Source organism: Apis mellifera, linkage group LG2, assembly GCF_003254395.2.
Source record: "Apis mellifera strain DH4 linkage group LG2, Amel_HAv3.1, whole genome shotgun sequence".
In the NCBI taxonomy this organism is placed as follows: domain Eukaryota; kingdom Metazoa; phylum Arthropoda; class Insecta; order Hymenoptera; family Apidae; genus Apis; species Apis mellifera.
This window is the reverse complement of record NC_037639.1, coordinates 4,236,787-4,251,058: the sequence shown is the minus strand read 5'-3', so window position 1 is coordinate 4,251,058 and position 14,272 is coordinate 4,236,787. Positions and strand designations below refer to the sequence as shown.

Sequence of the window (14,272 nt, the reverse complement as noted above, 5' to 3'; positions counted from 1 at the left end):
GATTCTCTCGCGTGGAGATTTTTTAGAAATTTAATTATAATTTTCAAGTATTCTAGTTGTTAAACTCTATTCGATATATTTCTTCGTGTTTCGAAGTTGTAATATTTTTTATTATAAGGAAAAAGGGGAAGGTAGTTCCTTTTAATGAAGATGGAAGTAATCCTCCCAAATTCGAAACTTCTCCATTTCCATCATGTGATCATCTAAAAGCCGTTTCATTAATGCAATTTTTTTTACCTTTCTCGAGCTAAAGCTTGCCTGCTATTTTGTGCACTCCTGAAGATGGAAGCCTCATCGAGTATGCTCGCTCCGTATACGTTCATTTTAAACATTTTAAAAATTCCACATGTAATATTATTTTTTCTTTCAACAAAATTTAATGCAATCGGCCAGATAATTACAGATCATCGATTCGAATTTATCATTTTCCTAAGAAGAAGCTTCTGAAAAAGAAAAGAATAAAAATTAATCAAATAACAAATAGATGCAATTTAAAAAGCTGAAAAGATTCGAATCCCATTTGGCCCCTTTCCTCGTGCCACATCGTGCGTTACATCCTAACTTATTCTTCCTCCTCGTGTAACATATGCACACGTATTACACGAGCGGAATCATCTCGACGAGTTTGTAATCTCATCTCAGCTGGAGGCATCTTGGAGGTTGATGGAAGCCGGGGCATTGTACGTTCTCACGAGGAGACAACTATGAGAATTCTTGTGGGAGAATAACGCGTAACGCCTGAATCTTTTATCTCGTCGTCGTCCATTGTTCGAATTCAAATTCGAATATTTTCCCTGAAAAAAGCATCGTGTCATCTTTGATATCGAGCCAATGCGTCTACTTTCTCTCTGCTCGATTAAATTTAACACAAACACAAGAGAAGTTTTGAATTTTCTCCTTTCGTGAATCACGCCCTATAATTTCGTACGATCTCGTGTCAGACGGGTTCCTCGAAAAAAACGACGATGCAAGAGTTAAAGGGCCACGCGATCAAACGTTTCGCCGACCCACGCATCGTCGTGTTTTTGCTTTCCTTTCGTCCCTTTTTTCCCCCCTCCCTCTCTTTTTCCTCCGTGTTTACCAGCATCGAGCACCATTAGCCTGAGGGCGTACGATTTCGAGTGGGCATCGATGCTAATGACACGGCCAGTTTTCCAGACAAGGACAATGATCCGACAAGAGTAATTCAACGTTGTACACGTGGCTCATAATTTCGTGGAGAATCGTGCTTGATGACTCTTCGTGATTTTTATATCTCGTGTTTAAATATTTATTTATCACGCCAAATTGTGTGTAAATGCAATAACTTGTGATGGTATATTTATTTTTTTATATATATATATTCAGCTTTGAATACCATTATCTCGATAATTGTCTTCTTATATTTTATATTTAATGTATAAATAAAAGTTGTCGAATTCGTGTCTCTGCAAAGAGAAAACTGTTAAGAGAGATAAATTATTGAATCGTGAGTGAAATTGAAAATTGTTATACCGTTTTTTATCGGGTAAATAAAATTTAAATCGAGATTTCTTCGCGAAACCAATGGTCCTGGCCAATAGAGTTTGAATAAAACGGGAAGCTAGTTTGAGATGCTCGTCGATAGTTTGCCCCTTTCTTCGATATTGAAAAATTCACGGCCCTCCTTCGTTTCGAAAAACGGTCGGATATCCTTCCACGTTTTGTCGTTCCATCCGCATATTTTATTCCTGAAACGTTCCCTCCAACCGTTTTCCTCCTCTTCCATCCTCTCGTTCGAAAACGAATATCATTTTCTAGATTCTTCAAATTACAAATGAGAGGAAGAGAAAAACTCGATAGTCTCTGTATCTTGAAACTGTATCTCGTCGAAATTATTCATCTTGAAAGGATCAGGAACGTGTCAATAACTGGAAGAATTATATATCGATCGGTTAACACTGTTTGAAAAAGTATTTCAGAAAGATAACTTACGACTTAAAAATTATAGGAAATTCTTATGAAAAGGAAAGAATAAAAAGGAACAATAAACGAGGAAAAACTTTTCGACTGATACCTCGATCCCTCTTTTAACAGGAAGAAAAGAAAAAATTGTTCCAAAGCAGAAATATTCGAAATAATAAAATTGTATTCCTAGAACTCCATCCACCCATTTATTTCCATCCTATCTTTTTTCTTTTATTAAAATCCTTTCGTTTCCAACAGCTTCCCAACAGGACACGGGAACTACTGGTACGCGTAACTCGAGACCTAACCCAACCTAACCTCCAACTCCGTTACAAAGATGGCAGATTTAATTTCCGCGCGAACACAATCGTGTAAAGTGCGACGATAACATTTGCGTTGCAAAATAATTACGAACGGGGCACAAAGGATAAAAGTCGCGAAGTTAATCCTTTGAAGCAACAGGACGGTGTCCTCCCCATTCGCTTTTGAATTTGTCTCGTTTGTTTGCTTTCCGCCTGGACAAACATATATCGCTATCAAACCGTACCGCTTTATCCGCGTATCCCCCCCTCGAGAAAAAGAGAAAACAACAACGGCGAAAAGTTCTTCTTGGGCGAGTTTAATTCCTCTTCCTCCTTCTTTTTCTTTCTCGCACGATTTTCTTCCCGAATTTCTCTTCTTCCCATCGCCACGTTTTTCATCCTCGTCGCGGTTTCTCTCTTCGGAAAATTGTTTTCCTTTTTTTCGATGAGATTTAATTATTGAAAATTTCACTGCTGCGAATCGAATATTTAAATTGGAATGCAATTATTTTCGATGCTTTACAAAGAGTCGCATTTAAAGTAAAGTATTCGTTCATTTGAATTTGAGTCATCTTTATATATATAGCGAGTTTGAACGTGAATTGAAAAAACGAGATGTCGATTCTTGGAAGTGATTTTTTTTTTCACGATATCGATCGATACTCTTGGAAGATTCCTTCATCAAAGATCCACTTGACGCACTTAACAGTCGTAAGTATTATTTCGTTTCAAAGTCCAATGAATGGTGTTTCATATTTTGTTTGCAAACGTTCAACAAACGCTTGTTAAGAAGTTCATTCTTAAGAATGAAAAATCAGTTGGAAAAGTTATCCGAGATAACTTCTCTCTATCAATCGCTCGATACATCCCGATTTCAATTATTTCTTTCATACGATTTCAACTGGCAATAAAATATCGAAGAATAAAAATTTTAATCGTATCGATAAATATTATCTTACGGGCCAAAATGTCTGCAAAATGGATGATATAAATGTTATTTTTAATTCGTAAACGAATATATATATATAAAATAAAAGGAAAGAAATACATTAAGAGTCCAATTACGTACATTACGTCTGCAATAACTTGCGAACACCCGCTATCCGCCGTTTAATCCGTTTTAATAACGAAAATTCCGCGCGAGTTTTAAACATTGCAGGAATTTAAATGTTCCCGGGAAATGATAATAATCCTCCGGCGAAATTATACACTCGTTACCCGCGTACGAAATCTCTGTTAAATCCCCCCCTCCCCCTCCGATTATTCGCGCGATTTTTTAAAAGAAATTTTATTAATCGGATCATAAAAAATAATTCGAAATCGGATGAACGAAAATATTAGAAGCTTTGCGTTCTCCATATACGAATATTAAGAAAAACACGTGCTTCTAAAAATAATTATTAATGTTAAGTCAATAATATTGGAAATTATACGAATCGCTAATAAATGTAAACCTCGATCGTGATGCGTTTTCCAAGCAAGAGTTTAACTTTAACGTTTAAAGGAGAGCGTTGCTCTTTCTTTTCCTCTCTCGTTTTCAATTTTTTCCCCCGAATCCGCTTTAAAAACTCGAGGCAATTTTCGATCGTTGGGGTAATTTTGAGCGATGGCTTTAACGATGCATCGTTTAGGCTGAAAACGTTCGAAAATATCGGGAATAGAGGATTCTCGAGCGAGAGGCGGATAGCCGTGGAGTTAATAGTTTAATGGATCGCCCATGGAGGCCGCAAACAAAACATTTCTACGTCCTTTCCGCCTGTTCGATACAAATAGCGCGATAAATCACGGTACTTAGCGTTAATAGGATCATGTCGCAACAGGTCTGATTTATTTGTCACGGCCTGAAAACTAGATTTTCGCCGCCCCGCAGACTTCTGCGCCTTCAACCTTCGTTTTTCGCGATTTTGAAACATTCGTACCCCTCGTGGCAAATTTAAATCCAACAATCGGCTCGATTCGAGTCTTTCCCTGTCGAGAATTGCCCATCTTTGTCCTGGAGGAAAAGAATTACACTTTAATAAAAATATTATATTAATTTTAAAAAATAGATATATATAGAAATTCAAAAATTGTATGCAATTCTTTTAAAATTTTAATTTCCCGTTATTCGATTATTTTTCGAAAGAAATACAATAAAATATAGAATACAAATATTGTATACAATTCTTTTAAAATTTTAATTTCCCGTTATTTTTCGAAAGAAATACAATAAAATATAGAATACAAATAAAATATAGAAATACAAAAATTGTATGCAATTCTTTTAAAATTTTAATTTCCCGTTATTTGATTATTTTTCGAAAGAAATACAATAAAATAGAAATACAAAAATTGTATGTAATTCTTTCAAAATTTTAATTTCCCGTTATTCGATTATTTTTCGAAAGAAATAAAATATAGAAATACAAAAATTGTATGCAATTCTTTTAAAATTTTAATTTCCCGTTATTCGATTATTTTTCGAAAGAAATACAATAAAATATAGAAATACAAAAATTGTATACAATTCTTTTAAAATTTCCCGTTATTCGAAAATTTAAACGAATGTTTAAGAGTCAGTTGATTCTTTCAGAGAAAAGTAAAGAGAAATAGTTGTGATGGATTGCTCGAGGAAATATATAAAAAATAATATTCTATTACGATACCATTGCTCGATTAATTTTCACTCTATTGCCTCAAATAACAGAGATTCTGTCTAACAGAGGCACATACATTAATTAAAGATATTAACTCAACGAAAACAAAATTTCAATAGAATCAAATCAGATTCTAGAAATACTTGCCTTTTTCTTCCCTTTAAAGAAGAATCGATCGGTTAATTCAATTCTCCAAGAATATATTCGTTATTCCATTTATGGATATATTCATCAGGTTGAATTGAAATCAAATAATACGTGTTAAATTGATATTACGATCAATTTAATAAACATGGACGCATTGTTTATTATGACTGTTAATGCACGAGGAAATTGTCAACATGGGAGCATCGTTAAACAAAGTGTCGGTATTTTGTCACGTAATTTATCGATTTCTCTAATCTCTAAGCACTCTAAAATGTTTTATACTGTTTCCAATCTTTTTTCTTTTTTTTACAATTTTGATAATAATTATAAATTGGAATGGATTCAAATAATTTGTGATGTTTTAATTAGCAAATATTACTTATTGACATCGTAATTCCGTTTGTATATCTTCTTTCACTTTCGATGTTGCATTCCAAGACTTTTGCAACCAGTCAATCAAGTATTGCATACTTTACTCTACGATTCTGAAATTTAAAAATAGACAGCTGATGAAATTCTGTATAAAATATCCTATAACACGATTAAATTCCAAAAATTTGTGTATCATCTTTATTCCAAATTTAATAAGAAAAAGATTCCTCCTCGTTTTCCACAACAATTGGAATTTATTCCCCGAATGAAAATGAATCTCTACGACAAAGAAACAAGTTGGCGTTTCCTCGTTCATATTATCCCTCCAGCACGGGTTAAAATCGCGATGCAACTCTGTAACAACTTTCAATAACTTCCTCTCTACTAGTTACACGAGTTTAAACTCGCACTTGCTCGCATAGACAGACAGATATTTATTGTTAATGGAATCGAACCACGGCTCGAACCTCATTTATCCACCACGGTTGAAGAGTGGCCGAGCAAAGACTTTTATTCCTTTTACGCTCATCAGACCAGCCCTCCCTCGCCTTTTAAACACCCTTCTTTCCCTTCCATTCTCGTTTACCATTCCTAATTGCACCACCGCCATCCAATAACTCGGCGAAACTTAACACTCCGACTTCCCTCGCGCATACGAAATCGGTTGGAAGGAATCTGGAAGAATCGTTTTGAGCGATTATTTTATTATTAAACAAATGTATTATTGTTATATGTGTGAGTCGAATATCGAATGTAAGGATTTATATGAATTGTTTAAGATGGGATAAGTTTTTTTCAAGAGATATTTCGAGTGGATGCAAAACTGAAGAGTGATAGTAATAAGAAAAATGATACAATAATGTTAAACAGATCATGGAATAACTGTTATAATCAATAATTGATACGAGGTTAATATAATCCACTGATGGAATTAATACAAAAATGATGGAAAATTATCACAAAGTGCCACCTGTTGCGATTGATTATCAAAGATATTCAAAAACTTTATAAACCTATATCAAAAAGGACACTAGAGAATTGCCAATCTGGGTGCTCGGATATAATGTTTGGTATGCCGAGTTTGCAAGGGGTGCGTAATGAACCATCCCTCTTAATCCCTCGTCGAATGCCTCAGATTCCGGGCATCGCGATAGCCAATTAAAAACGATATAAACCCATCACAACAACCGAGGGACTCTAATTCAAAAAATAAAAACTTCATCTATTCACGATTCTTTTCTTTCCTCCAAGAAAAAAGGAGAATCATCGATTATTTGTAATAACGATTTCGATAAAAGGAATCTTCTCGAGCTCGGTCACGGCTCGCGTGAAGAAAGAAAAGAAAAACAACTCCTACCTCTTTCTTCCACCAAACACGAGCTTCCGCGTGCCGCGGAATCTCCCTCCTTTGTATTCTACTCGCCCAGGTATTCGTCCAGGAATCTGTCGTCCCCTCTCCTTCTCTCTCAAGCGAAACCGATCGAGGCGAATCTCCTCTCCTCGAGATGTGCACTCCTCTGATAGAAAAGAAACGAGAGCATAAATTGATAATTGACAGTGAACGCAACAAAGATACAGAGATACGTACGAGAAAGAGAGAAATATATATAACAGCGACGTGACATTTTGTCGGTGGGAATCGATCGTCACGCTTGCCTTTGTTTGACTTAATTACGGTAGAGATCGGTGGATAGGCCCCGCACGTCCGCCAGTCGAATCAAGCGGTGGCTCGAATTCCGCCCGGAGGAGAGGCGCCAGACGCCCTGTGAATATTAGGGGCGATCGAGAGTGCTGAGTAAATTTCATCTTCTATGCTTCCGGCCGGTAAGCTCTTAAGAGCGGCATACATTTAACCGTTGGTGTGCCTGTCGGGAAGAAAAGTGGAACGGGGGCGGGGGGTGGCTTGCGGTTTGAGGAACAGGAAGGCGCGAGTAACGCGAGGCGCGGGTATAATAAGCCAATATAAATGTAAATGGAAGAGAAGTGGGTATATATATATATATATATATATCTCGTATTTAGCGGTTTAAGTGAAATAACGCGACGATCTTCCTCGTTAAGGATTGGAAAAATTTCATCGATTCTATTGTCACGAAATTAAGAAATGGCTCGTATAAACCAACCAGTAATTTAGATTGTGTTATTATTTTAATATCAATTAATTTGGAAGATTTACAAGAAACGCTTCCACGATGAAGAAGAATTTCCCTTCTTAAATCTTCCAAGACAACTCGCAAGCACCTCATCGCTATTCCTCGCAAAACTCGCGCGTCTCACGTCAAACAAGCCCGACCTCTCGAAAATCAGATTCTCTCCATTCGAAGAAAGAAGAAGAAGAAGAAGAAGCTTCTTCTGACACACAGATATATATATATATATACACACACGCGTGCGTTCTTCCACGTATCGCAAACTCTCGTCTCGTTATCCAAGCGACAACTCCTCGATACAGCCGACCAAACTTTCCCCTCTTACCTCACACAGAGAGAGAGAGAGAGAGAGGGAGAGAACTTGCAACGCTTAACTCGGCAGAGTTCGTTTAACACACGGTGCATTTCGTGCGCGGTTAAAATGACGCGTGATTAATGGAAACTGGGCGGGGGAGGAGTTAATTCGATCGAGCAAATTACTTAGGAACTTTAGCTTCCCCTTTGCGCGAACTTCGAATCGGTGACGTATCGTCGACGCGAAAAATCCAATCGTTAAGGGAATTCGATTAACCCCTTCTCCCTCTCTCTCTCTCTAAGCTTTTCCAAACTGTCACAGTCCTTGAGGATTAATATTCGATGAAACATTGGGTAAGCGGTGTGGTGAACCAGCGTCAACGGGGCGAGGAGGGGCGACCACCTTTCAAATCGATATCGGAAAATGTTACAGGGGTTGTCGAAAAGGGGGTTGGCTCTCTTGGTTTCCTTTCTTCTTCTCTTGCTTTGTCGAATTATCGGATGTAATCTCTTCAAGATTATTTGCCTCGAAATCAATAATTTTCCACCGTTTATGCAAATCTATCACGAATTCTGGAACAATTTCCAGGAAATATATTCTCTGAAACGTAAATCGTAATTAAATTATCGACTTTATATTACAATATAGAATAATCAAGTACTTAAAATTACAGACGCATTTATTTTCATTCCGCACAACGAATAAAAATAACAAGATCGAAAGGGAAATTCTTTTAATCGTTTTAAAACTTTCTCCCCGCAAAAACTGCGTCTATTTATGTTAAATTCCCATCTCTTTTCCCTCGTAAAAAGCGTTTAAGCGTTAAAAATCGTTGAAAACACACGCATACTCACATTCTTCAATCGAAATTGAATCGAGACGAAGACGATGGCAAAGGCGATTGACAGGCGATGGAGTTACGTATTCTTGGGGGAGAGATCGATCGCTATCCGGTGGGGGGTCGCGTGCCACGGAGAGGCGGCTACCACGGGAATAAGAAATTACGTTGTAAGTGTCGGCGCGTGCCGTGCTCTCTTGTATCGCGAATACTCCCAGTCACTGCATCCATATGCATCGGCCTCGTAAAGAACAGCGGCGGCGAAATTAACGGAGGAGGCGGGGGAGAGACGACGAAGCACGGCTTTAGAAAGTTTCACGCTCCTTCCCGCTCGCGGCCACTCCTCGTACTGGATACGAATCGAGTCGTAATACGATCCACGATCGAGGATGTATACAAAGCAAGAAGTTTTGCTTCTGGTTTTTGCAGAATAATTTCATAGAAAGTCGATGTAAATATTGTGTGGCGTGATTTCGACGAAGAATATTTGGAGAATGATAATAATGGAAAGTTTTGTTTTTAAATGTACGTGGATGTATTTATACGGTTAGTTTCTTTTGTTTGGAAGATTGTTTCGATGGATACGAAGATTTTAAAGTTAAAGTTAAAGATAGAGATATTTTTCTCTTTGGATTCTTCTTGAATTTTTAGTCGTTTAGAATCGGGTATGGTTTTCCTTTCTTTTCTTTTCCTTGGAAAATTACTATGGTAAAAGTGAAAATGCTGAAAGTTTTATTTTTGACGAATAGTTTCTCGATATTCTTCTACTTTCTATTTCTTTTTTTATTATTATTATATTGTAACGAGTAGAAAAACAGGGGCTAAGAGAAACTTTACGTAGAGTAAGTACTTTTGCCATTATTACCTATGCAATTTAGTAATTTCTAAATGGCTTAATATTATTATGTTATGAGTTTTTTAAAAAAGATAAACAACTTAATACTTGGATATTTATCGTTCCACGTTTATTTAATATAAAATTTAAAACTAAAAAATAAAAGGTTCGAGCTATCGATAAGAAAAGTAACAAGAAACTTCAAAAATCGAGTCTCTGTTTAAAGAGAGAAAGAGAAAGGGGAAAAAAGGAAGATAACGACTTTGCAATTTTGTCTCCTTTTTCTAAAATTTATCGACTTCGAGTGAGTCACGTTACACGTCTCCTCTTCCTATCAAACTTCTCTTTCTATATATATATATATCTCGACCAATTACGACGTGATATCGAAACGACAGGGAAAGAGAAAATGAAGATAGGACAAATTACAAAGCCGCGCACGGGTTCACCTCGCGGCGGGAAATTTAGAAGAAAGAAGATTGCCGAGAAGAATGTCCTCCTGCGATTTATAATCCCAAGAATATTAGGATCTTTTACGATAGCTCGTGACCGAGGCAAATTAGCCAACCGCTCGATTTCCCCTCGAATTGCTGCAAGCCGCAACGGAGGAGGGATAAGAAGAAGAAGAAGAAAAAAGAAAAAGTTTATGATTATAATGGTGATGTCGAGAGAGAGAGAGGCAAACCAACCTACTGTCTCTCTAGCATGTTGCCAGCCAATGTACAATGTACTTGTTAGACTTGGTGGACGGAAATTTACCGTAACTAACGGTTCACCCGTTGCACTTGCCATGTTCTTGAACTTGTAACCGGTGCATTGAATGGAGGAGGCTGCAGGTTACTTCTTCTGCGCCAAGTATCTCCTATTTTTTTTTAAATAAATAAAAGAAAAATAGGATTAAACAAAAAGAGTTTCTTTTCTTTAAAAAATTAAAGTTAATCATTTTCTTACCATTTCTCCCCTTTCCACGATTCAATGGAATTAAATAATAATTGGTGCATTGAATGAAGGAGGCTGCAGATTACTTCTTCTGCGCCAAGTATCTCCTATCTTTTTTTTTAAATAAATAAAAGAAAAATAGGATTAAACAAAAAGAGTTTCTTTTCTTTAAAAAATTAAAGTTAATCATTTTCTTACCATTTCTCCCCTTTCCACGATTCAATGGAATTAAATAATAATTGGTGCATTGAATGAAGGAGGCTGCAGATTACTTCTTCCAGTATCTTGTATCTTTTTTTTAAATAAATAAAAGAAAAAGTAGGATTAACAAAAAGAATTTCTTTTCTTCAATTAAAGTTAATCATTTTATTTTCTTACCATTTCTCCCCTTTCCACGATTCAATGGAATATATATATAAATATTTTATTCGAAATAAAAATAAATATTACAAAAAAAAAACATATATATATGTATTTTCGATCAATAAAATTAATAGAAAATTAAAAAATACTTATAAATTCAATAATTTAATTAAATTTATGTTAAAATTTTATACTAATTAATAAAATTGTAAATTGGATTATATGATATTAATAACCGATGCATTGAATGGAGGAGGCTGCAGGTTACTTCTTCCAGTATCTCGTATCTTTTTTTTAAATAAATAAAAGAAAAATAGGATTAACAAAAAGAATTTCTTTTCTTTAAAAAATTAAAGTTAATCATTTTATTTTCTTACCATTTCTCCCCTTTCGACGATTCAATGGAATTGATCGGTAAAATCGATTAACAAACGGGTTCAAGCATTCGGTGAAATTCTATGAAATACTATGTTCCCATTGTAACATATGGAAATTGGCTATGGAGGCATTTATACACACGCGTGCATGCACGTAAGGCTTGTAAGGTGCATTACGCTCGTAAAATGGCACAAGGAAGTCGAGCCGTGCGCATCTTCGAGATCCATCCACTTCCATCCCGACCTTAATGGAATCCTTGCAATCCGAATACCGTGCGTCCAATGAAAATCGCTCGTTTGTTTAGCCGTCCGGATTAACGGATCTTTAAATCGCGAACGCGATTACTGCCTCGTGACTGGTATTTGCGTAATAGTCATTTTTTAAAACCATTCAAGGATCGTATCGATTTCTAGCAGGAATATTAATTAATCCAATTCGAACAAGTTGAACCGAGAATCGCAGGTAATTATTGAAAATCTGTATATTTGTATCGTAATTTAAATATTCTGTATAAAAAGAGAAAAGAAATGACAAGATAGATTTCGTTCGATTCCGATGAAAATTTTCGATAAATCGTTTTATAGAATAATATCGAAAATTAAAATCTGTTAATCATATTCAATTAAAATCCAAGAGTATATAATAATAATAATAAAATAAACGAACAAATAAAATCGATATTTCAAGATCAATAATAAAATATTGTTATCACATTACATTCGAATTTATTTATACAAATATTCAGAAACAATTAAAACACGGAAGATTTGTCCAATCTTGTTACCATAAATATTACGTTCAGTTTTCACGTGCATTTTATTTTCCACGCTCATAATCACACACCAATAACTTATCCAGCCCAATTTGATCTTATTTATTATTATTTTTTATATTTATCGATCCATTATTCATTTTTCCCCCCTCTCCTCCCCCTGTTTCTATCGTTAATAACGCGAAGAGAACGTAGAAAGATTCGAGAGAGAGCTTTTATCCGGTAATTCGGGTATAAGATAGAAGCCCGGTTGTGCTGCATTACCGGCTCGTGAAACGCATCCTGGTGGAATTAATAGGTGGTTAAACACACGTGAAATCGTGGAAAAATTCGATACACGGTAAACAGGCTGGACGATCATGACCCAGGCGGATCGTTCGCGAAACCAAATTGCGCCGCATTTTCGTTTTTTTCAAGTGTCGTTTCCCCCGCTGAAAGGAAGGATCGAATCGAAAAAGTGGAACGAAATTACGTTTCGAATTTCACCGATGGCCGAGTGAAATTTCATTTTTCATCCCCGAGTTAAAATTTATCGAGAAAATTTAATGTGTGTTTTAAAAAAAAAAAAAAATGGTTAAATTCGAAAGTGAAGGTATTAATATTTAGGGGATTGATTGATAATCGTATAAGCGTGGAATGGACGGATAATTTTTGATAAAATTTAAACGATCGTTAATTTCGCAATATTAATTACTTATATATGTCTCGATAATTTTACAACATTTAATTCTTTTCTTTTTTTAAAGTAAGAAAGGAAAAAGATTTCTTTGTGAAATTATTCAATTTAAAATCCGAATCCATTTCGCGCGATTATACTTTAAAACTGGGGATTAGGTTGAAAGCCATTTCATTTCAATTTCGCATAATGTATATATATATAATTATAATGTACTTTTTCGCAAATAAATTTTCTGTCCGTTGAAAGCGTGACGTCAGGATTATAACTCTTTCGCCTAAACGATCGAGCCTGCCGATAAGAAAGAAATCTAACCCCCTTACGAATCGGCGAACAGTTATAGTATAAAATAATGGACACTTTGCACGCAGCCACGTTGTCCAATTAATATCACCACTTTGCTCGAGTAAAGAAAATTTAAAGAAATTATTTATTTTTGATCAAACAATCGTCTTCCGAAAATATCAAAATAAATCGATGAATAAGAATCTAATATAACAGGCTTTCAATTACACTCAATACACTCAAGCCTCAGTTCGAAAAGAATTCGAAAGGATTAGCGACTTCTTTCTCGTGCTGCTGCTTTAAATCACTGTGGGCAGAAAACAAAAGTTTTCCATCCATCGATTTACGATTTTTTTTTTCCCCGCTCTTCTCACCTCTCAAAGGTGGAAAAATCGAATATAATGGCGGGCAATTTTTCCATTTTTAATTTCTCCTTCTATATCATAGAGAAAGAGAGAGAGAAAATGAAGAAAGGTTGGGCGCGAAACGGCGCAATCCGATCGGATTAAAAGATCTAACGAGCGCCGAGTTGTTAATTACTTAGCCGGCGATGGAAAGGGACAAAGATGGGATGGACAAAGGGGGGGAAAGGGAGACACCGGTGGCGCCACCAAGGATTATATCCGCGACACGGGGCAAAGACCATCAAGCTTCGCAACCAGTAATCAAACGTAACTTTTCTCTTTCTTTTTCTTTTTCTCCCTTTTTCCTTTCTCTTCCATTTCTTCTTTCTTTCTTTCTTTCTTTCTTTTTCTTTTTTTCGTGGCGCGCACCACCAAAGGGTGAGGCGCTTTTTATTCCACCGTGTCTACGTGGAAAACTCCGTGTAAAATGTAAAATACGCGTGCACGCGCCTGCAGAAAAGGCTTGAAGGGAACTTGAAACACGGGAGAGGGCGATCGTGGTCGAATGAATGAACGGATAGATATATATTATATATATATGTGTATACATAGGTTAAACACAGAGGCGGGCCGTGTCGGTGAATATATATGCATTTTCGCCGAGATAAAAGCCGGGGCTAAACGAAAAATCGTTGCGTTTAGATGGAAACCGAACCGTTTTTCCCGCTCTTTTTTTCGTGCACGAGATACGCGAGTTGTAGGATTCGATTTCTTTTTTCTAGTCAGATGTTTCTTTCTTGCTGTTTCGATCTTGTTTCGTTTCCAATTATTTGAATATTATGATTACGATGAAACACGAATGAAGTTTTCATCGATGAATGTGATAAATGAGAGATACTTTTAAAAAAATCGTTATACAGAGATGGAAAAAAATGTTGTTCTATAAGTTAGTTATATTTTGTTCGCTATGAAGTTCGAGTATAAAGTTTCGATATAATTAAATTGATTAAAAAA

At 36.0% G+C, this 14,272-nt stretch overlaps 1 protein-coding gene across 4 annotated transcripts in view; it reads left to right on the top strand.

Annotated features, from left to right (window-relative positions):
* LOC724736 (semaphorin-1A) overlaps positions 1 to 14,272 on the top strand; it is a 404,583-nt gene that overhangs the window by 115,039 nt on the left and 275,272 nt on the right. The gene's annotated exons all lie outside the window — the stretch shown is intronic.